This window comes from Carya illinoinensis, chromosome 9, assembly GCF_018687715.1.
Source record: "Carya illinoinensis cultivar Pawnee chromosome 9, C.illinoinensisPawnee_v1, whole genome shotgun sequence".
Lineage (NCBI taxonomy): Eukaryota > Viridiplantae > Streptophyta > Magnoliopsida > Fagales > Juglandaceae > Carya > Carya illinoinensis.
Window position 1 is genome coordinate 26620460 of NC_056760.1, and position 24788 is coordinate 26645247.

Sequence of the window (24788 nt, forward strand, 5' to 3'; positions counted from 1 at the left end):
ACGAAGTCTAATAAATTCATCAGTAATAGCCCTAATTATAAAAGTAGTGCAAGCCAACTCAAAATTTGTCAAGTGCTGGTAAGGACTCTCAGAATCCATCCCATGGAACTGAGGTATCACTAACATCATACCATGCTTAGTAGAAAAATTAGGTATATTTTCAGGTAAAACAATGTATGAAGGTGTAGTGGTCTGAGTGGATTGCAAATAATCCTTAAGAGTGCGTGGTGCAGGTGCAGCTATATTTTGTTCAATTTCAATATCCTCGCTCATAGAAGAGACATAAGAGCTATCTATCTCTGAACTGTGTACATTACTCTCAATACTCGATGTGACTCTAAGCAACCTATTTGAACTATCTCTCACCCATGACATGAAACATCAGTCTAAACAGCATAAATAAGGCTACGGGTGTGAAGGAGTCGAGTTGAGGTGCTTTCTCTTCTCTGGTGAGAAGCAGTAAAGCTTCAGTGTTGTTGGCTTCCAACGGCTTAAGGTCTCACTATCTGTGAGCTTTTGTTTACTTTGTTCTTAGTAGGCTCTATCTAGTGTCATTGAAGGAGTATATTAGCATCCCACCAGGTCTCAAAGGCTCAGTTTCTGTCAGTCAAACTACTTAATCCTTGTGTTTTGAGGAAGCACACCAATGAAGGCAGAGGACCTGGCCAAACGATGGGAAAGGTTACAGCTATCAACGGAGGAAAGTTCACCTATCCAGGTGAAACTGGATGGTCCAGAGGAGAGGATCTGGATGGGGGATTACTGCATAGTGGGACGAGCTATGGTGGAGAAGATGGTAAACAGTGAAGCCTTTAGAACCACGATGTCACAAATTTAAAGGTTGCAAGGATGGGTGAAGTTTAAAGAGATAGGTGACCAGAGTTTCTTAATAGAATTTCAAGAACTGGCAGATAAGGAGAAGGTCTTGGGTGGCAGGCCATGGTTCTTCGACAGGTGCCTATTATCTCTGCAAGAAATTGACGCTAAGGTGTCTATTAATAGCATGCAGTTTCGGTTTGAACCTTTCTGGATTCAACTGCACAACCTTCCACTAGCCACGATGACAGAGGAGGTCAGCATATAATTTGCAGAATCCATAGGACATATTATCCGTGTAGATGCAGAGGTTGATGGACGTGCATGGGGTCGTTGTTTGAGGGTGAGAGTGGATGTGGACCTTCACAAGCCCCTGCTTAGGGGAAAGTGGATGCTGTTTGAAGATCAAGAGCATTGGATCTCATTCAAATACGAGCACCTATAGAATTTTTGCTTCTATTACGGTATCCTATACCACAAAGGTAGAAACTGTAACAGTATACTCCATGAACAACAAAAGGAATACCAGGCCCCCCACCAGTTTGGTCACTGGCTAAGAGCTCAACCCATGCATACAGATATCTTTAGTATCTGTAAGTATGGTGGGTCAAAGAGTGGAGCAAGTGGTGGTGCAAGGGGAGGAGCATACGATGCCAACAGCAACCGAGGAGTGCATGTGCCGGAGGAAGGTCAAATGTGACAGAGAAGAGCCCATACCAAGCAACCATGCTGTGAAACAGGAGGTGTCAGCGAAATTGGGGGAAACGTTTTCAGCGGGAATTTTGAGGACTGTTTAGTTGCATTAAACACCACTTTAACCACTGAGATGACAGAATGGCTCCTTAATCCTTTTACCCGAGAAGAAATCCATGGTGCTGTAAACCAAATGAATCCTTTAGGCTCCCCTGGGCCTAATGGATTCCCAGCTTTCTTTTACCAAAAGCATTGGACAGTAGTAGGAGAGGAGGTAAGTCAGTTTGCACTACATGTTCTGAACCAAGGAGGTTCCTTAGCTGAGGTAAATGACACACTTATATCTCTAATCCCAAAAGTTAAATGCCCCACAAGAGTGATTGAATTTCGACCCATCAGCTTGTGCAATGTATTGTACAAGATTGTCTCAAAAACCCTTGCCAACAGACTGAAATCCATCCTCCCCAACCTCATATCCCCCAACCAAAGCACCTTTGTACCTGGTAGAATCATTTCAAACAATGTATTAGTTGCTTATGAAGCTCTCCACTCCATGAGTACAAGAATGAAAGGAAAGAAAGGGAGTATGGCCCTCAAGTTAGACATGAGTAAGGCTTATGATAGGGTAGAATGGGATTTTGTGAAGAGTGTTATGTCAAAAATGGGTTTCCCTATCAAATGGATCAACCTAGTTCAAACATGCCTTAATTCTGTCATATACTCAATCCTAGTTAATGGGACACCACAGAAAAAGTTCTTTCCCTCAAGAGGCATAAGACAAGGTGACCCTATGTCCCCCTACATCTTCATTTTATGTGCTAAGGCTCTCACCTCATTACTTAACCAAGCTGAAAAGCACAAAGAGATAACCCCAGTTCAGATAGGAAGAGGCCCCATCACTGTAAGCCACCTCTTTTTTGCAGATGACAGCCTCCTTTTTTGCCAAGCAAACCCAAAGGAACTTATTCACTTGCTTGATACTTTAGTTGTGTATGAGCAGGCCTCGGGTCAAGTACTTAACAAGGAAAAATCATCAGTATTCTTCAGCAATAACACTAGGAAAGAGACCAAAGATCAAATTCTACAGTTGGCAGGGGTTAAGACTAATGGGTCATTTGAAAAGTATTTGGGGCTTCCAGTATGTGTTGGGAGGAAAAAAGTGACTGCATTCCACTCCTTAGTTGACAGAACATGGGCCAAAATTGCAAATTGGAAAACTAAGTACCTTTCAAGTGCAGGGAAAGAAGTATTACTCAAGGCTGTTCTACAGGCCATTCCCCCATATACAATGGGGATTTTCCTACTTCTACATTCGATTACAAGGAAGCTGAATCAGTTACTAAGAAAGTTCTGGTGGGGCTTTAGTGAAGACACTTCAAAAATACAGTGGGTCAGCTGGGATCAGATCAGCAAGCAAAAAGAGGCTGGAGGACTTGGCTTCAGGGACTTCAGAAGTTTTAACCTGGCACTTCTAGCCAAACAAGGCTGGAGAATGCTCAATAACCCATCCTCCCTGGTGGCCATGATTATTAGGCAGAAATATTGTGCAAAAGGTGCTTTATTAGATGCACAGCTAGGCTCGAGACCATCTTTTGCTTGGAGGGGCATACATGCAGGCCTAGAGGTCCTTAAAAAAGGAGTGGTATGGAGAATAGGAAATGGCCAGAGTGTAAACATTTGGTCGGATAACTAGATCCCATCTCTGCCATCATACAAAGTTATCACCCCAAGAGAAGAAGACTGTTGGTGTGAGCAAGTAAGTGATCTTATAGATCCAATATGTAGAAGCTGGAAGGAATGTCTACTCTAGGAGTTATTCTTAATACACGAGATAGAGGCAATTAAAGCAATACCAGTGTGCCTTGGGGATAGACAGGACAGGATGATTAGGCAACATACCAACAATGGCCAATTCTCAGTTAAGAGTTGCTACCATTTGCACAGGTCAATGGAAGCTGAAGTAGATGGGGAACCCTCATGTAGAAGACAAGATACACAAGTGTGGAAGACAATATGGAAGATCAAAACCACACCAGCAACCAAAATGTTTATATGGAGAGCATGCAGTGAGGCTCTCCCTACCTTGGCAAACTTGAAAAGGAGGAGTGTGGTTGAAGACAGTTCTTGTGGTATTTGCAAACAAGCCTCTGAGACGTCAGGCCATGCCATATGGGGCTGTGTTGCTGTGCAGGATGTATGGAACCATAGCTTTAGAAAGATTCAAAAGATGACATACCATAGTGATCACTTATTTGATATATGGTCTAGTCTAGTGGAGGTGCTGAACACCAGTGAGCTTGGGATAGTTGCAGGCATCTCAAAAGGAATATGGAATAGGAGGAATGAGATGGTTCATGGCAAAGAACTTAGGCATCCCACCAGGGTATACAACCAGGCACTAGAAGAGTGGACTCTATACACAGACAGCTTGCAAGGCCCAGGAAAGGGAAGAGACAAACCTCGGGTAGACTCACACAAGTGGAAAAAGCCAGCTGAGAACCACTACAAGGTAAATTGGGATGCGGTAGTAAGATCAGTTGAAGGCAGAATTGGCATAGGTGTCATGGTCAGGGATCATACAGGCCAGGTTACAGGTGCACTCCGAGCTCAAAGAACCTCCAGAGAGAGGCCTTTTGATGCAGAAGCTTATGGCTTACTGCTGGCAGCAGTGTTCATCAAGGAGTTGGGCATACGGGAGGCTTCCTCGGAGAGAGACTCAAAATAGGTAGCTGACTTGACTAAAAACCAAGACTTGGACTGGAGCATGGGAAGTTGTCTGGTGGGAGATGCAAGGAAAATACTGAACTCATGCGCAAAATGGAGCATTTCTCATGTTCCTCGTGAGGCAAACATGGCAGCTCATCTTCTGGCACAAGAAGCTCTAAGCTGTGTAGAGGATACCTATGATATTGAAACCTGTCCTTCATGTGTAGTTTCAGTTGTAACCAAAGAAATGGTGTAATCGTGGCACTCTGTGTATGTATGTAGCATAGAGTCATCTGTTACAAGTTGTTTTCTGGTTTATTAATGAGATGAGATCTCTTCAAAAAAAAAAAAAAAAAACATAAATAAGATTCAAGTGACTGAGTGGTAGATGGCAAATGAAATATGTAATCGGAGATAATATAGTGAAAGTAATAATAATAATAATGAGTTTAAATTTAAATTAGACAACTATCCCTGGCAATGGTGCCAAAAACTTGACTCACTCAAAAATAAGTAACACAAAGGCTATCCCAAGTGTAGGAGGATGTGGCGTAATAATTAGGAATAAATTCCTAGATCGTCTCCTCAGGAAAAGTTACTCAAAATCGAACTCGTTTAAAATGATAAAAATATTCATAAAGAGAAAATAAAAATGATGGTATGTGCAATGGATGGAAGAGTGCAACAAGAATGAAATAGGGTACTAGTCATGGACTAAATTCATATTTTTAGATTTTTGAATGTCGAAATGAAATGTAAAAGACTAGCAAATTGAAATTAACAATCAAAGAATCAACTAAACTGAACAATCTTAATTAATCTGAAAATTAAACAATAAAACTGAAATGATTTAAGTCCTAATTAAACTTTAATCAATCTAAGATGCAATGGAACTAAGAGATTAATAAAACTAAGCTAAGAATTAAACTAGATTAGAAAGTAATTGACAAAATGCGAACTGAAAATTGAAAAGCCCTAAAATCAAGATTCTAAAGTTCATCCTTGTATTCAAATCACAAATTTTCAAAATTAATCCATAACAATTATAATCACTGTTAAATGAAAGCTTAAAAAAGCGAGAAAAATAAAATAACACGAAGTAAATAAACAGCAAATAAATTGCCCAAAGTTCTAAGCCAAAAATCTCAAAGATATTCCATAAACTTTAAAATGAAATTAAATAAAAAGTAAGGAATGAAAAGAGCAAGCCAAATGAATGGAGATGAAGATGAAAAGTAGTGGAGGAGGCTGGCCAGCGGCAGGCTCTTCAACGGCACTGTGTGCATCTCCCAAAAAGTATGTTTTTTTTTTTTTTTGTGCGGTGTCTAATTGCCCAGATACAAAAAAAAAAAAAAAAAAAAAAAAAATGTTGTCGTGCCCTTCTCAAACTCCTAATGTGAATTGAATTCCTCCTACCACTTGATGTGCGGCGCTCTATCTATCTCTTTTAGGTACCGTGCATGAGTTTAATTTCAACTAAACCCAAAAGAAGTTGTGCGGCATAGAAATGTTCAAGGAAAATAATGTGTGGCTTAAATTAATTCTCCCACACAAAAGTGTTGCCGTGCATTAAAGACCCCCAAGGTCAAAGTCTCATGTGAATAAATGCATATCAAGGTCAAAGTCCCCCTTTCATTTATTAGCCTATATAAAAAGATTAAAACTAAAATTAGAAATAAAATCAAATAAAAATAAAGAATAGAATATCAAAAATATGTTATGCATGTAAAGGAACATTATCCAATTAAATCACAAGTTATAATATTAAGCAAAAATCATGCTATTTACCAATTTAAATCACAACTCGGATATATGCATCTTAACTATTTTTTCGTCTAAAATCAATAATAATGTAATGAAATAAATAAAATATATTGGTTATAAATGTATAAAATATGCAATAACTCAGCTCAATCAGGGGCATCCAACTAGGTTCTTCCTTTAGGTGGGGATGAGCCATTTGGACAAGGTGAGTCAACTTTCCCGATAGGCACTACCTCTGTGCCTCAATCACCTATAGCCTCACCATCCCTTAGCCTTGAGTGAGCAGATAGTTCCAGGTCTCTATTTTCCAGTGGAGGCTTAACCTTTCGAGATTACTTGGCCCCTTTGGGTCTCATTCTTCGGGGCCTACCTTGCAGGACCTCAGTCGTGTAGAGGAGTCGCCTTAATCATTGTATCAACTATTTTTCCTTTATCCTAACATAGTTTGGTTTTGTGTCTGAAGCGGTTAATGATCTCATCGACTGGATTGTTAACTGCCAACTCTATTTGGAAGATGAGGTTTGCACCCTTCATGCTGATGCAGAGAAGGCTAGCCAAGTCATTTATGAAATGAGGGTGAAAAGGGATGAGTTGGCGATGACTATTCTTATTGGGAATCATATTCCCACATGTTGAAGGAGGATGTTGCCGGTCTTCATGAAAAGGTGGTCGGTTTATGCCAACATCTCCACAAGTCTGAGGAAGAGGTGTCTAGGCACCACTTTGAGGCTAGACTCTTTTAAGAGGAGCGCAATAATGGGCGAGATAGGCTTCAATGTCTGGAGTAGGAACTGAAGGAAACCAAGGAGCATGTTGTAGAGTATGCTAACTAGCTAGCCAACTCACTAAATGCTTGCTAGGAACTCAACTCGACTCTTGATAGCACTCGTGGTGGGATGGCTCAGTTGAAGCCCAGTATGAGGTGGCTAACAAGGACCTCAGTTGATAGCAATCACATCACTAATATTCACAAGAAGAGGTCAACTAACTTTGAACAAAAAGCATCCATGTCGGAGGTTAAGCTAGAGGTTTCCAAGGAGGAGGTTGACAACCTTTCTCCTTAGCTTGCGGTAGCTAGGAATGTCTGTGATGAATTATAAGGATTGAATTATAAATATGGCCTACAAAAGTTGAGGAGTCACTTGTTGAAGAACCCCTGTGAAGATTTGAGGTCACTGAATTTAGATTCTATTTGCCCCAATCGTGCCATCTTCCACTTTCTCAACTCCTTGAGTCGGGATTTAATGACTAGCACTTTTCCTTCTTCACCTCAAAACCCCTGATATCAATTGTTTTTCTTGTATTATGTTGACTTTTTGAACTACTATATATTTATTTTTCATAGCAATTCACATTGTTTTGTCTTTGGATTGGATTTTTATTGTGTCAATTTTGACTTTAATGCCCTTTCACAACTTTATATTGATACTTGAATGTTTGGGCACTTGATGTTGTTACCTATGTTTGTAATTTCTTCGTGTTTATGGTTGAGGGATGAAGTATTCAGGGGAGCATCATCGTCCCTTAGGCATCAAAGGTGAGTGCCAGGGCACTAGGCTTAGGGGGTGAGGGTCGAAGCATACAAGGGATTGGCATTGCCCATTATAGTCATGTGAATGCAAAAGCATTTGGCTTAGAGGAGCGAGTTGAAGTAATCAAGGAACTGTCCTCACCTATTAATTGTTGTGTGAATGCAAGGGCATTAGGTTTAAAGGGCAAGGGTTGAAGTAGTCAAGGGACTATCATCTCCTGTTAATCGCAATGCAAATGCAATGGCATTCGGCTTAAGGGGTGAGGGTCGAGGGATTGAAAAGAGTGTCATCGCCTCTTGATCGCCATGCAAATGCAAGGGCACTCATCTTAAGTGGGCAATGGTAGAAGCACTCAAGGGAGTGTCATCACACGTTGATCACCGTACAAATATGGAGACACTTGACCTTTTCACAAATTGGGAGAAAGCATTTGTGTGTGCAAGCCTCATAATCTGATTTCTAAAAGACATACCTACGCCGCCCTTTCTCCTGTCATATTGGCCTTTCTTGGCCCTTTCTGGCACCTTCCCATCACTTGGCTTTTTGGAGCTTCTATCTGCATGCTTTACCTCAAATCTTCTAGGGGCAGTTAGAGCCCTGAGAGTGCCTTTAAAGTTGATGAAATTATTTGCCCTATCCACTAAGTTCAGCAGTATAGTTGGAGTTCTTCAATTCCGTCATGAATGGATTCTTAGGCCTTACCCCTCTCTAGAGTGCAACAAGTGTGATCTTCTCATCTTGATCATCGATGGTAATATGCACTTTCTTAATCCAGGCCAGGTATGCCTTTAAGCTTTCATCCTCCTGTTATTTAACAGTTAAGAGGTAACCCATTGCATTCTCCTCCTTCTTGCCATAAATCACTTTAGAAATTGCCTGGCGAGTTATTCAAAACTATCGATGGAGCCCGACTATAAGGATCTAAATCATCTTCTTGTCACTCCTTTTACCTCTTGCCACTCCTTTTAGGGTCAAGGGAAAGGCTCTACAGGCGATCTCTCCAAAGAAACCGTGGAGAGTCATGTGAGTCTTAAATGTCTTCAGGTATTCGACAGGATCTCTAGTTCCATCTACATAACTTTGAACTTAGGAAGAATGGCACCGTCATTATTTCATTGTTGTATGGCAAGTCGGTATTGTTGAGCAAATTGTCAACGAAGGAATATGTACCAATCTTCCTATCCATCTCCTTTTCTTTTTCCATGGGGTGATGAAAGTCTTGGTGCAGCCTCCTCTTCTCCTCATTGTTGAGGTTTGTTCTACCCATGTTTTGTGATTTTGCTTCATTTCTTTCAGCATGGCTTGGTGCAACATTCTATGCACCTTTCTTCCTGAGAACCTCATTCTCTCGCTGGAGGTTCTCCATTTCCAAGGTCATTCAATTTAATCTTTCCTCCATCTATGCAAACCTTTTCTCCATTCTGTTATCTGCTTGTTTGTTTGTAGTTGTATCTTGATTGCGAATTACTTGAGAATGGATCTTCATAGTCATACAAAAGGCACATTGAGAAGTAAGATGATCCCACAGACGGGACCAAATGTTGCAAACATATTTTGTAGTGCTGCCAACTGCTTCCAGTAACCTGCAATCATTAATATCATCTCAACATTCAAATATCACTCAAATAGAAACATTTTTCAATTTGAAATCTTTGACTTTTTTGTTTAATCATTACAAGCTCCAAAACTTCCAAAAAAAAAAAAATCAACTTTTTCATATCCCAAGACAAAAATTATATTAAAAAAACTATATTCTAATAATGTTTTAATTTTATAATACTTTTATTAAATTTCTTCTCTCTCATTTTTTAAAATCTCATAAAACATCTTAACTCAAACCATTTCACTACTATTCACAAACTTTTTAATTACTATTCATAAATTTTTTTCTTATAAGATCTCAACATCCCAACAAGGTTGTAGGGCTTGAGAGGAAGTATGACAGAAGGAGGTGGCTAGGGTTTTTGGTAAGAAGGTGCAACTGCAAAAAATGAAAAATTATAAAAGAAGGAGTTTAAATAAATTAGTGAAGGTTAAGCAACCCTAACGAGATCACGACAATTTTCACTAACATGCAAATCCCACCCAAACAGGCATGCAAATGCCTCAATCTATGCTGCACGAAAGGACGTGGAAACTAAACCGACACATGCCACTTCATGTGTGAGAAGACGTATTGCCAAAATGGTTAATGCACCTGGAAGCCTAAGTGCCACGCCTAAGAGTAGTTAATAAAGGCCAAAATTAAAAATTTCCATTAGACTTGTGTGAGAAGAATTTGTAGGATAATTGGAACGACAAATAGACCCTTATAAAAGTGGGCTGAGCCCACAACCATGAAAGCCCACAAACTAGAGGATAGAGGCCAGCAAAACAATAATCAGAGGTCAATAGCCATTGTGCGCAAATATAGAATTCAAACCCAATCATCATCAATTACTAATTAATGATGTAACGAGTAAGATGATCTATAGCGTGATATATGCCCAGAATACCCGCCCAATGTATTAATTCCCTCTGGGGTAATGGCTGACTAAAGCCCAAATGATCTGCAATCCCACGAGGATCAGAGGAAATTGCGCCATTAGGCAAGTCCTTTCATCACATGGCCAACCCATATAAATAAAGGTTAAAGAAAACACCTGATGGAACTTCTAACCACCCTGAAATCTAAAACACTCTCAAAGAGATATACTGACTTAGACATTAGGTGTCCCTTGACACACCCAGCCCCACCTACTTTCTGATTGCAAGTTACTCAAAGTCGTTGGCAAAAGTTACAAAACACATCCACAATGGTCATCATCACATTAGAGACTGATGAGTTTATTCTCAGCTCCAATTGAATCTTATTAAGCATTTATAGAAAGTATATAATAAAATCTTAAGTAATTATGTTTTTATGTTTCATTTCATCTAGCCTAATGTGATGGGATATTCCCATTTTCAGATTTATAAGTACTTGTCAATTCTTTGTGGTTAAGATTGTTTGGAAGCTAAGTTGGTGCTATTTACAGACACTTTGACCTTTTTCTTGAAGGGAAGTGTTCTTTGGATCCATTAGGTTGTTTAGTGTATGAATGAGATATACGATTTTTATACTTTTTCTTTTTTTAGCTCAAAATCAATGTCATTGGGTAGGCTTTGTAGTTGATTCACCAAATGTCCCTTCCACATAATGGGATCAAAGAAATCCAATTTATACTCTTGAATAGGGATCACAATTCATGTTCATATCATGTCAAGTTATTAGTATTAGACTATATGGGATCAATTTGAACATGACCCGTTTAATTAAAAAAGTTAAACCCTAAAATTTAATAATTATATAAATAGTAGTAGAGTGTGTATATTCCACCTAATGAAGTACATTATGGAAAAGTGAATTTTTTCCATGTGGATCCTAAGTGTGTCTCACTTTTTTAAAAAGACTACGGGAGATTATGGAGAATTTACAAGCCTTATGGGAAAATTTCAAATTGAGTGAAGAGGAAGATACAGCAATCACGTTGGAGAGTGAGGCGATATGGGAGGTTCAAAGAAAGGGGGAGCCCTGTCTTATTGGGAAAATCTGGATGGATAGATCTACTGGAAAGAATATTGTTGAAACTACTATGGCCAAGATTTGGAGGCTAAGCAAACAAGCAAAGTTTACAGAAGTTGGCTCAAATGTTTTCATTATCTCTTTTGCCAATCATGTTGATCGTGGTCGTGTAATTGAGGGATGCCCGTGGCTATTTGATAATCATATCTTTGTGATTGAATTATTTGATGGGTTTACACAACTGAGTTCTATGAAGTTTGATTCAGTAGCAATGTGGGTGCAACTCCATAACATGCCTTTGGTGGGAATGAATAAAGAATGTGGTGGAAGGATCGGAAGTTTGCTGGGAGAGGTAGAATACGTGGATGTGGAGGAAGATAATGTAGCATGGGGAAGCTTCTTGTGGCTTAGAGTTAGACCATATTTGTTTAAACCATTAGCGAGAGGCGAAACTACAATGCTAAATGGTATGAAATATTGGATTCCAATGCAGTATGATAAATTGGCTCGGTTCTGTTTTGACTATGGGAGAATTTTGCATGAGAATGGTGTTTGTGGGGTGGTGAAACAAGAAGACAATGTTCCTGCTCAATTTGGAACGTGGCTGCGTGCAGGGGCAGATGGCAGACGACTACGTGGGGGGCTTTGGGGGAGACCCAGTAGACGAGAAAAACGGGTGGCTGAGGGCGGTAGCAAGGCAGATGAGGGAGGCTCAACTCACTGTAACAGCAAGAACTGGTGTGGGTGACATTTAAGAGGACATTGAAGATGGTGTTAATAGCAGACATACGCTAAACACTGAAGGTGGTAAGAATCAAGTAAGGGTAACAGATATAAGGTATGAGGCAAATGATGACATTCAAACTGTTGTAACGGCTATGGGGGGAGCAAATGGTGAGCTTATTAACAAGGGCTCTGACATTGCACCTGGGCCAAACCTGCATGATCCAATCACACCAACTGGGCCTAACATTCATGATCCAGTTCTTTCTCATGCTCAGATCCATTCATCTGGAACTGCTATGCCAGTTATACACAACACAAGATCATGGAAAAAACGTGCTCATGTACAAGGTACTCATTTTATTCCTAGTGTTGAATTACTAAGTAGGAAGAGAAGTAGTAGGGGTATTCTAAATGGTGGTCATATGAAAAAACAGAAACTTAAGGGTAAAGAGAAGGTGGGAGAGGAGCATGTTATCTTGCAAAATGAATCGGCAGTGGCTATTACAGAGCCCTATCGGGATCAATGATTCTCTTAAGTTGGAATTCACGTGGGCTTGGGAACCCAATTGGATTCTGAGCTCTTCTTGACTTGGTCAGAAGAGAAGTTTCTGAGGTTCTTTTTTTGCAAGAAACAAGATTACATGCAAAGGAAATGGAGAGATTGAAGTATAGATTGGGATATGAAAATTGTTTAGCTATAAGCAGTGATGGTAGAAGGGGTGGTATTGCTTTATTGTGGAGGAAGGATGTGGACATTATAGTTCTAAGTTTTTCAAGATCACACATTCATGCACGGGTTAAGGATGATGATTTAGCAAATGCAGAATGGTACCTCACTGGTATATATGGCAATTCTAAGGCCTCGAAAAGACATGAAACATGGGCTCTAATAAGAGCTTTGAAAGTGGTTTCTTGTCAAGCATGGATAGTGTTGGGGGATTTCAATGAAATCTTGGGTTGTCACAAGAAGTCTGGGGGATTACAGAGGGTAGAAAGGCAGATGAAGGATTTTAGGGATGTTTTGGATGATTATGAGTTAAGGGATCTTGGTTATATTGGCCCCCATTTCACTTGGTGTAACAAAAGAGAACCTACATATAGCATCAATGAGAGGTTGGATAGGGTCCTCTCAAATCATAGGTGGGGTTTATATTATCCTATGGCTCGAGTCCAACATGGTGCAGCTGCATACTCAGATCATCTACTTATTATTCTTAGAACTCATGAGGTACAGTTCCAAGGGAGGAGTAAGAGACCTTATAGGTTTGAGGCTATGTGGGTGGACTCACCCGATTGCAAGAATGTTATAGAGAATGCCTGGTATGAGGGACAAGGTGCTGATGGCTGCAGTGCAGTGACGAGAAAGATCAAATGTTGTGGTGAAAAGCTTACCATCTGGAATAAGTCAAAGTTTGTGCATGTGAAGCAAGGACTAGAGAAAGCAAGATCAAAATTGAAGTGGTTGCAGTCTAGTGATCCCTGTTTTCAAAAAAGGGATGAACATAGGAAGGCAAGAGTAGAAATGCAAGTTTGGATGGAGAGGGAGGAGATCATGTGGAGACAAAGGTCTAAATCCTTATGGCTGAAAGAGGGGGATTCAAACACCAGGTTTTTCCATAATAAGGCTTCTCAGAGAGGGAAGAAAAACTGGATCAAGGGACTAAGAGGGGAGAATGGATGTTGGAAATTTAATGAGGAAAGGGATAATTTGATTCTTGAGTACTTTAGTACTTTGTTTAATCCTCAGCTGAGGGAGGACAGATGGATTTCTTAGATGGAATAAGGGGAAGGGTCAATGCTGAAATGAATGAGAATATAGTGAAGGAATTCAGGGAAGAGGAAGTGGTTTTGGCTCTACATCAAATGGATCCCAATACAGCTCCAGGTCCTAATGGTATGGCGCCTCTCTTTTATCAAAAATACTAGTCTGTTATTGGCAAGGATGTCACTCGAGTAATTCTGCTGGCTCTCAATCAAGGTTAGTTTCCTAATTTAAATCATACGTACATTACCTTGATTCCAAAGAAAAAATAGGCTAAGAGGATTACAAATTACAGGCCTATTAGCTTAAGTAATGTCCTTTATAAATTGATCTCAAAGGTTTTAGCTAATAGGCTTAAAGAGATATTGCCAACTATTATTTCCAAGTCACAATCTGCTTTTGTTCCTGGTAGATTGATAACAGATAATATACTTGTTGCTTATGAGTTGGTGCATTTCATGAGACAGAAAATAAGTGGAAGGAAAGGCTTTATGCCATTAAAGCTTGATATGAGTAAAGCTTATGATAGGGTGGAATGGAGTTTATTAGAAGTTGTGATGGAGAGAATGGGGTTTTCATGGGAAGTGGATTAAGTTGGTTATGGGGTGTGTTAAGTATGTTTCTTTTTCCATATTGGTGAATGGTGAACCAAAAGGACCTTTGTTTCCAACTCGAGGGATTAGGCAAGGAGATCCATTATCTCCTTATTTGTTCTTTCTATGTACTAAGGGGCTAATCACTCTCCTACAGTAGGTTGAAACATCAAAACAAATTGAAGGCTTGAAGATTTGTCGTGGTGCTCCCAAGTTGAACGATATTATGTTTGCAGATGACTGTTTGCTATTTTGCAGGGCAAATGTACAGACTTGTTTGAATATACAACATCTACTTGGCATTTATGAAAGGGCATCTGGTCAGAAGGTCAATACAGAAAAGACCTCGATGATTTTTAGCAAAAATGTTAATCCAAGTAACGAGCAGGAGATTATGGACTTATGGGGAGCTCAACAATTTCAACAATATGACAAATACCTTGGCCTACCTCCTATGGTTGGAAGAGGGAAGAAGCAAGCTTTCTCAGATCTTAAACATAAGGTTTGGCATAAATTGAAGGGGTGGAAAGAGAATTTATTGTCCTAGAGAGGTAAGGAAGTGCTGTTAAAGGCTGTTGTAATGGCCATCCCTACTTATACATGAGCTGTTTCAAGTTACCATCTACTCTGAGTTGGAACAGTTAATGGCAAATTTTTGGTAAGGCTAGAAGCAGGAGGAACAGAAAATTAGATGGGTAGGATGGAAGAGAATGTGTAAGACGAAGGTGTTAGGAGGGTTGGGTTTTAAAGACTTGAAATTTTTTAACCAAGATCTTCTTGCAAAACAAGCTTGGAGGATCATGATAGATGAGACTACACTTCTGCACAAGTTGTATAAAGCAAGATATTTCCCTTCCTCTAATTTTAATAACTCAAGGCTGGGATCTACACCTTCATACGTTTGGAGGGGTATCTGGGAATCAAAAGATGACATGTTGAGGGGTTGTAGATAGAGAGTTGGGGATGGTAAGTCAATAAAGGTTTGGACAGATTATTGGATACTTGGATACAGAGTGTTGCAACATTCGACACAGGAAAATATTGATGAGACACTTATGGTTGAAGACCTTATTGATGAGAATACAAGATGGTGGAGTATGGAAAAGGTTAGAAGGCTGTTGCCACCTGCTGCAGTAGAATTTGTGTTGAAAATTTTGATCAGTAATGAGGTGAGGCCTGATTGTATTATATGGGATCATGAGAAGGATGGGGTGTTTAGTTCTAAGAGTGCATATGACTACTTTCAGAAGTTAGACAAACAAGAGGGGGAGTGTTCAAATGCTGATAATTATAGCAAGTTTTGGACAAAGTTATGGAAGTTGAGACTACCTAATAAAATAAAAATCTTTACTTGGAGAGCTTGCAAGAATGGACTTCCAACCCATGCCAACCTTAAGGGGAGGTTTATTATTAATGAAGCTCAGTGTGTGCTGCAATAATGAGGAAGATGTGGGGCATGCATTATGTTATTGTCCAATGGTAATTCAGTCATGGCACAAGCACTTTTAGGGTTTATTGAATACTGATGTGCAGAAGGATGTCATACAGATTGCAATGGAGGTCATGGAGAAGGGAAAGCTTGGTGATCTTGAAAAATTTTTCCTTATAGCATGGGGCATGTGGTATAGGAGAAACCAGCAGATTTTTAAATACAAAACTATACGACCTAATATGACTATTGATAAAGCTTTATCTATTGCAGCTGAATATAAAGAGGTCAGAGATGTGAGGCACCCGAGGAAAAGACAATGCTTTTGTTGGCAACCTCCATCTTTAGGTGCTTTGAAGCTCAATGTGGATGGGGCAATTTTTGAAGATCAGGATAAAGCAGGTGTAGGAATGCTGTTGAGGAATGATAGAGGAGTGGTCTTGTTTTCTACAAGCAAAAAAGAAAGTGGTGTGACTGATCCTATGGAGGTGGAGTTGTTAGCAATACTGAGAGGTCTACAACTCTTCATTCCAATGGGCATTCTAGACTTGGTTATTGAAAGTGACTCTTTAATGTTGGTAGAGGAATTAAACAATACTTCGGAGTCAAGGTCAGCTTGGGGCAATTTAGTTCATGAAGTGAAAGAGTTGATGAAGAGAATACCAAGATGTTTAGTTCAACATAAGGGGCGCATGGCAAATGAGGCAACTCACAACTTAGCAAGATGCTAAGCATCTAGAAGATTTGATAGTTTGGTGGGATTCTTTTCCTGAATGTATCTCTCAAATTATTTGGTCTGAATCTGCGATGTAATTTGTTGTTGTTTTAATGAAGAAAGTTCTATGTTTGCTATAAAAAAAAAAACTACGGGAGATTTTCAAACCCTAGAACTATGCAAATCATTTCCTTTTCTAGAGCGAAATAAAATTAGACATGTTCATCAATTACTATATAAGATACATCTCATGTCTCTCAAATTCAAATAAAACCTTTGAAAAACCTCAATCTCTCTCTCTTCCAAACAATATTTTATTTTCGCTTATTGTCTAAATGATTCACTAAATAATTTACCATATTCTTAATCTTTTAATTATCTGATGACATTTGTTAACAAGAGATGTCCAGAACTCAATTTCTCCTGCCTACCTAAGAAAAATTATGATTAATGACAAACATCTAAAAAAGATTATGATTATCAAACAAACTAAAAAAAATTCAAGTCCCTCATTAACTTATGAAGTGGTATTGCAAGTGAATATTTCATGCAATACACAAACAAGTGAAAAGAAGAACAAACTAGAATATGGAAAAAGAGTTTGATAGGATGAACTGGAAATTTTTGCTATGGGTAATAAAGAATGTGACACCCAGACCTTCTAGTCTAGCGAGAGGATCGAGTTGAGGCACATCAGATGCAAGAATTCAAGTCCACGTGTCCTCAAGGAGGGTAATATATCTCAGTATCAATGTGTACTTAGCATTAGATTCTATAGTTCCAAAGGATTATAGTCACAATATTTAAAGGAGAACTGGTACAAACATAAAAAGATCACACAAAATAAATCTAAAAACTGATGTGATTTCATGAAATCCGTTTGTGGGTTTACTTTTGTATATTTCCTTTGTGTTTAAAGTATTTTTCTCTCTAAAATATCAAAGAAAAATATACATAGCCAAAAAGAAAAATGCAACCGTGTCTCATACATGTCTAATGCATAGGAGCCTACGACATGCCCAAATTAAAATAAATATTTTCTTCTGAAAAAGTAAGCTTAAAGTTTTGAGGAAAAGAATAACCACTCTATTCTTCAAGTCAGCATTACTGATGAGAGCAAATCTAGTTAGTTGTATGGATAATCTTGCAGATCTTCTATTCATCTTCCTCTGTGCTTTGCACTATGAACTACGGTTCCAAATGTTGGGATCATAGGTGAGATTGCCATGTGAGTATTATGACCCTAAAACTCATAGGTCTAGTCTTTCTAGTCCTAAAACTTTTTTAAACACATGACAATGATTGACTTGCTAAAAAAAATTATCAAGGGGAATGTGAGCATTTAATTAAAACTAGATAAATAATTGCAAAATAATAAATAAAATATTTAATAAAAACATCATTTTTTTTTTTTTTTTGTGGAGAAAAGGTCTATATTATTCATAAAACTCTCATAAGAGAGGAAGAATACAATGAGGAATTTCTTCCAATACAATAAGAGAATAGTTCAAACCCAAAGCATCTTGTCCAAGAGCATGAGCAAATCTATTGTTATCTCTTCCAGTGTGTTGCACAGACCATGTTCCAGTGCTTGTTCCATATTCCTCATAATTAATAAAAAATTTTGACTACTTGCAGAGAGTCACCTTCCAATATAATGTCCCTATAACCCAAGTCTTGACAGAAAATAATGGCCTGGAGAGAAGCAACTGCTTCAGCCAATAGAGAAGGTCAGGGAATAAACTTCTGTTTATCCTCAAAGTAGCCTTGACAGTGCCCTTCTAATCTCGTATAATAGCTCCAATCCCCACCTTACAGTGAATACTATCCAAAGCAACATCTCAATTCAGCTTAAAAATACCTTGGAGAGGTGCTTGCCATGTATCACTAACTGCCCTACTAGACTTGGTGTTGCCTAAGTGTTGAGAGGAGAATTGAAAATCATAAATCAAGTCCTTTACTTGCTGCACTAGTGTAGAGGGATGAGTAAATTTGTTATTAAAAATGAAATCATTCCTCCTCTTCCATATCAACCAACTAACCATAGCAAATTCCTCAATCTCATGCTAGTTTAAGGTAGAAAACATCTTCTCCACCTGTTCTTTGAAAAATTGGCTGTGAGTTCCACTTTTCTGAACACTGATAGTACATTGTCCCCACACATCATTTGCTACAATGCAATCTGGTAGCACATGTTCCATTGTTTTAGGATATTGTTGACATACTGGAAACTCAAGGCTAACATCCACTTTCTTGATTTTTAAATTAACTTTTGTTGGAAGAGCATTGAGGCAAGCTCTCCAAAGAAAAAAGTTTTATTAGCATTTGGGATTTATAGGTGCCATATCTTAGTCCAGTCCTCTGGTTTAGTTTGTATGACTGAAGTCTGTCCTTTTCCACGATCTTGGATTTCACAACAGAGATGGTAATGCACTTTTGACAGTAAAATCACCATTTGAAGTACATCTCCAAATCCTCTGATTTGGCCTATTGTAGTGACTAGTAAGGATGGATTTAATGATTGCTGCTTCTTCTCTAGAGAAAATGGCATTGAGCAAAGAGTCATTCCACTGGTGGGTGTCTGAAATTTGAATCAATAAAATTACATACCTTAGTGTCAGCTTGTAAGAATCTGATTGAGCTTTGAGGTTTGAAGGTGTTATTCTAAGGGAACCACTTATCAGTCCATATACTCACTATATTTACCTATTTAGTATAAAAATCATTGGACTTAATGCTTTCTTGCTTTACTAATTCGCATACTCTGGTGGAAAATGATGAACAAGAATAATTTCTAATTGACTATCGAAAGAAGCTTTTGGATGAGTTGGAGATTTGCTAACAAACAAAGAGAATTAAATTCAATTAGTTAGATGAGTAAAGTATAGTGAGAGAGTAGGTGAAATCTATTTCCTAGAAGTTTTCTTTCTCATTAATTTGATTTTCGAACAATGACTTCATTTTCTTTCAAATTGCAATTACAAACAATCTTAGTGACTTTTCTAAATAAAGTTGAGATTAATATAATTTTGATACTTATCAAAAGTAAGTTATCAATCCTTGAGGACAATACTCTTCTTATCACTTTACTATAAAACTATGATACTGTGTACTTACAATTTTGCACCGATCAAGTTTTTGGCGCCATTGCTGGGAATTGATTTATTCTTAGTTTTCCCAATATTGATAGAAATTAATCTTGGTTTTAATTTAGAATTGTATTTTATTTGATTTGCATTTTTTTTTTTTTGTTCTATAGGTGTGTTTTTGATGTTGGTTGTGCCATGCTAGATCTCGTGATATTACTCATTTTTTATTCAAAGATTGAGATAACTCTTAGATTACGAAGAAAACAAAATACAAGCCATGGCTGACGGACAACATGATGTATAGCCACGCAGCTTAAAAGATTATGTACAACCAATAGTGAACAACAACTATTCAGATATAAGATGCCAACTCATTAATGCCAACAACTTTGAGCTCAAACTAGCCTTGATAAGCATGGTGCAGTAAGCCCAATTCAGCGGATTGCCACTTGATGATCCCAATATTCATTTGGCGATGTTTTTGGAGATCTGTGATATTATAAAGATTAATGGTGTTACTGAAGACATTATTAGACTGCGATTGTTTCCTTTTTCTTTGAGGGACAAGGCAAGAGTTTGGCTACAAGCTCTACAATCGAGAAGTATCACTAGTTGACAGGACATGGCAGAAAAGTTTCTTAGTAAATTCTTTCTACTTACAAAAACAGCCCAACTCAAGAGTAAGATTGGTCAATTCAAGCAAAATGATTTTGAGTCACTCTATGAAGCATGGGAAATGTATAAAGATTTGATTCAACGCTGCCCTCAATACAAATTGCCAGATTGGTTGCAAGTTCAAATGTTCTATAATGGGTTAAATGGGCAAACTCGAGCTATAGTTGATGCCGCTTCTAGTGAAACTTTGATGTCAAAAATAGTTGAAGGTGCTAAATATCTTTTGGAAGAAATGGCCTTAAACAACTATCAATGGCTAACTAAAAGAATTATGGCTAAGAAAGTTACTAGAATTCATGAATTAGTGTCGTTAGCAGCCCTTTCAGCTCAAGTTGCTGCTTTATCTCATTAGATTTCAACTTTGACAACCCAAAGGATACCACAAGGTGCATAATATGTTGCAGTTACAAGTATGACAGTTTCAAGTAATGAAGTGAGTCAATAAAGTTCAATACATCAACAATCGAAACTACAGCTATCGTGGTACTCCTATGCCAAATTACTACCATCCAGGGCTTCGAAATCATGAGAATTTGTCTTATAGAAACACAAAGAATGTGCTGCAGCCTCCTCCAGGATTTGATAATCAACCAAGCGAGAAAAAGATACTTGAGGATGCCATGGTTTCCTTTGTTAAGGAGACAAAAGCAAGGTTTAAAAAGACAGATTTACGGTTGGATAACATTGAGACTCATTGTAACAACATGGAAACCACTATGAAGAATCTTGAAGTGTAAATTGGGTAATTAGCCACAACCATCAATGCCCAACAAAGAGGAACTTTTCCTAATAACACATAAGTGAATCTAAAGTAACAATGCAAGGTCATCACACTTATGAGTGGAAGAGAAAATGAGAGGTCACCATCAAAGGAAAACAAGTCCACCCCTACAGCTGCGAACAATGGCCAAATTAAGAATAGAGTAGAAGAAGAGGAGATTGTTGATGATACACTAAGAGAGATTGACATGCCTTCAGCAATTTCATTTCCTAACAATCCTCCTATTCTCTCTACTCGACTTCCTTATCCTCAACGTTTTCAAAAACAAAAATTAGATTAGTTTTTGGATATTTTTAAAAAAATTTACATAAATAATCATTCTACAGATGCCTTGGAACAAATGCTAAATTATGTCAAATTCCTGAAGGACATCATTTCAAAGAAAAGAAGGTTAGAGGAGTTCAAAACAGTGAAACTTTTTGAAGAATGCAGTGCCATTTTTCGAAAGAAATTACCTCAAAAATTAAAAGATCCGGTGAGTTTTACTTTGCTCTGCACTATTGAAAATTTATTTTTTGATAAAGTTTTATGTGATCTTGGTGCTAGCATTAATCTTATGCCATTTTTGGTTTGCAGGAAATTAGGACTTGGAGAGATAAAACAAACAACCATTTCTTTGCAACTAGCAGGCCAATCTATTAAGTATTCACGTGGAATCATAGAAGACATATTGGTAAAGGTGGATAAATTTTTTTCCTGTTAATTTTGTGGTGTTAGATATAGAGGAAGACCAAGAAGTGCCATTAATTCTTGGCTGACCATTCTTGGCTACAGGAAGGGCTTTAATTGATGTTCGAAAGGGTGAATTAACATTGAGAGTTAACAAGGAAGAGGTTATGTTCAGCATTTACCAAGCTATAAAATTTTCAGAAGATCCAAGTACTTGCTTTCAGGTAGATGTCATTAAGCAATGCATAGAAAAAGTCTTTCAAGAAGATGTACCAGCCGATCACCTAGAACAATGTATCACCACTTCATCTTAAGCTTATAATTTTAATAACTTTGCTGCTTGTGAATCTGATTTACCTTTTGTTAGTGAATAATTTCTCCACTTTCTCAACTGTGTATTTGTCTTGAGAGCATTGCAGTAGATTACATCACTTAGCAATGAAGTGGGGAGGCTAGAGTCAATGGTAGCAAAGATGGATTCTATCATTTCTAAAGAAAAGGTGTTGCAAACTACAATTCCAGAGTTGAAGCAATTACCTGAGCACCTTTGTTATGCATTCTTGGGTGATAGTTATACATTTCCAATGTTTGTTGCTACATCACTCACACCCGAAACAGAGGAAAAGCTGCTATGTGTGTTAAAGGAGAATAGAATAGCCTTGGGATGAACTATTTCTGACATAAAAGGTATAAGTCCCTCCATTTGTATGCACAAGATTTTAATGGAAGAACTTTACAAACTGTCGATCGAGCACCAAAGAAGATTAAATCCAACAATGAAGGAAGTCGTGAGAGCTGAAATTTTGAAACTCTTTAATGCTGAAATTATCTATGCTATTTTAGATAGCTCATGGGTAAGTCCAGTGCAGATTATATAGAAAAATGGTGGAATGTTGGTGGTGAAAAATTACAATAATGAGTTTATTCCTACAAGAATAGTTACGGGCTGGCATGAATGCATGGATTACCGCAAATTGAACAAAGCAACAAGAAAGGATCATTTTTCACTTTCCTTCATTGATCAAATGTTGGATCGATTGGCCGGGTATTCCTATTATTGCTTCTTAGATGGTTATTTGGGGTATAACCAGATTTCCATAGCCCCTAAAGATTAGGAGAAAACTACATTCACATGTGTCAATGAAACATTTGCTTTTAGGAGGATGCCCTTCGGATTGTGCAATGCCCCAGCGACATTTCAATGTTGCATGATGACTATCTTCTTTGATATGGTGGAAGATATAATGAAAATTTTCATAGATGGCTTTTAAGTTTTTAGTACATCTTTTGATAATTGTTTGCATAATTTAGGTCTTGTTTTGCACAAATGTGAAAATAAAAAGCTAGTCTTAAATTAGGATAAGTGTCATTCCATGGTTCAAGAAAGGATTGTGCTTGGCCATAGAGTGTCATCTAAAGGAATTGAGGTTGATCGAGCTAAAATTGCAACCATAGAAAAACTACCACCTCCAAAGAATGTGAAGGGAATCAAAAGTTTTTTGGGACATGCGGGCTTTTATAGAAGATTTATAAAGGATTTTTCTAAACTCTCTAAACCTTTATGTAATCTTCTTAAAACAATTCTGCATTTGACTTTGATTATGTTTGTTTGTAGGCCTTTAATGCAATCAAGGTGAAACTAATTTCAGCACTACTTATGATTATACCTGATTGGAATCAACCTTTTGAAGTCATGTGTGATGCAAGTGACTTTGCAATTGGAGCAGTGTTGAGGCAAAGGCGATACAAATTGTTTAGGGCCATCTATTATGCAAGCCGAACATTGAATAAAACTCAATTAAATTATACAACAACTGAGAAGGAGATACTTTTTGTGGTATTTGCTTGTGATAAATTTCGGTCTTACCTTATTGGTACAAAGTTGATAATATTTATTGATCATGCAACAATTCGTTACTTGTTTGGAAACAATGATGCTAAGCCTAGGCTGATTCATTGGATCTTGCTTCTTCAAGAATTTGATTTGGAGGTTCAAGATAAGAAAGGAAACGAAAATTCAGTTGCTGATCATCTCTCCCGACTGGAGCAAGAGGAAGAAAGACCAGATTCAATGATCCAAGAAACATTCCCTGATGAGCAACTGTTTGCATGTGAGATCAAGCTTCCTAGTATGCTGATATTGTAAACTACCTAGCTTGTAAAGTATTGCCACCAAATCTCACTTACCACCAATGCAAGAAGTTTCTGCATGATGTGAAATATTATCTTTGGGATGAGCCTTTGCTATTCAAAAGATGCCCTAACCAAATCATCCAAAAATGTGTGTTAGAAGAAGAGATGCAAGCCATTCTCCATCATTGTCATTCATCATCATATGGAGGACACTTTGGAGCAACACGAATAATAGTTAAGGTACTTCAATGTGGTTTCTTTTGGCCTTTTGTTTTTCGTGATAGTTATATTTTGGTGTGTCAACATATGAGAAATATTTCAAGGCGTCAGGAGCTACCATTGTAAAATATCTTAGAGGTTGAGTTATTTGATATTTGGGGAATAGATTTTATGGGTCCTTTTCCTCTTTCTTTTAGCTTTGTTTATATCTTGTTAGCAGTTGATTATGTGTCAAAATGGGTGGAAGCAATTGCTACAACAACAAACGATGCAAAGGTAGTGCTCAAATTTTTGCATAAGAATATATTCATAAGATTTGGCACTCCATGAGATATTATTAGTGATGAAAGGACCCACTTTTGCAACAAGCTGTTTGACAACCTTCGTTCTAAATATGGTGTGAGACACAAGATAGCACTTGCCTACCATCCTTAAACTAATGGCCAAGCTGAAATTTCAAATCGAGAAATCAAAAACATCTTTGAGAAGATGGTCAACACCAATAGAAAAGATTGGGCAAAGAAGCTTGATGATGCTTTGTGGGCATACCGTATAGCTTTTAGAACACCTATCAGTCTCTGTACCGATTTGTATTTGGAAAAGCGTGTCATCTCCCTGTTAAGTTGGAGCATAAAGCTTATTGGGCTATAAAGAAGTTTAATTTTGATTTGAAAGCAGTAGGGGAAAAGCAACTTCTTCAATTGAATGAAATTGATGAGTTCCTGAACGATGCTTATGAAATTGCAAAGATCTACAAAGAATGGACGAAGAAGTGGCATGACAAACAGATTCTTAGGCGTGAGTTTGCACCAAGACATCAGGTTTTACTCTTCAATTCATAACTCAAACTCTTCTTGGGTAAGTTAAAATCAAGATGGACAGGTCCTTATACAATTGACAAAGTTTCCACTTTTGGATCAATAGACTTGAAGGACAAGACAA

The 24788-nt window shown here is 38.0% G+C and overlaps 1 non-coding gene across 1 annotated transcript; it reads right to left on the minus strand.

The window, feature by feature from the left end:
* Positions 1-20040: 20040 nt before the first annotated feature.
* Positions 20041-20146, minus strand: LOC122277895. Its single transcript, XR_006229203.1, has one exon. It is a non-coding gene; the product is annotated as a small nucleolar RNA R71 (small nucleolar RNA).
* Between the last annotated feature and the right edge of the window lie 4642 nt (positions 20147-24788).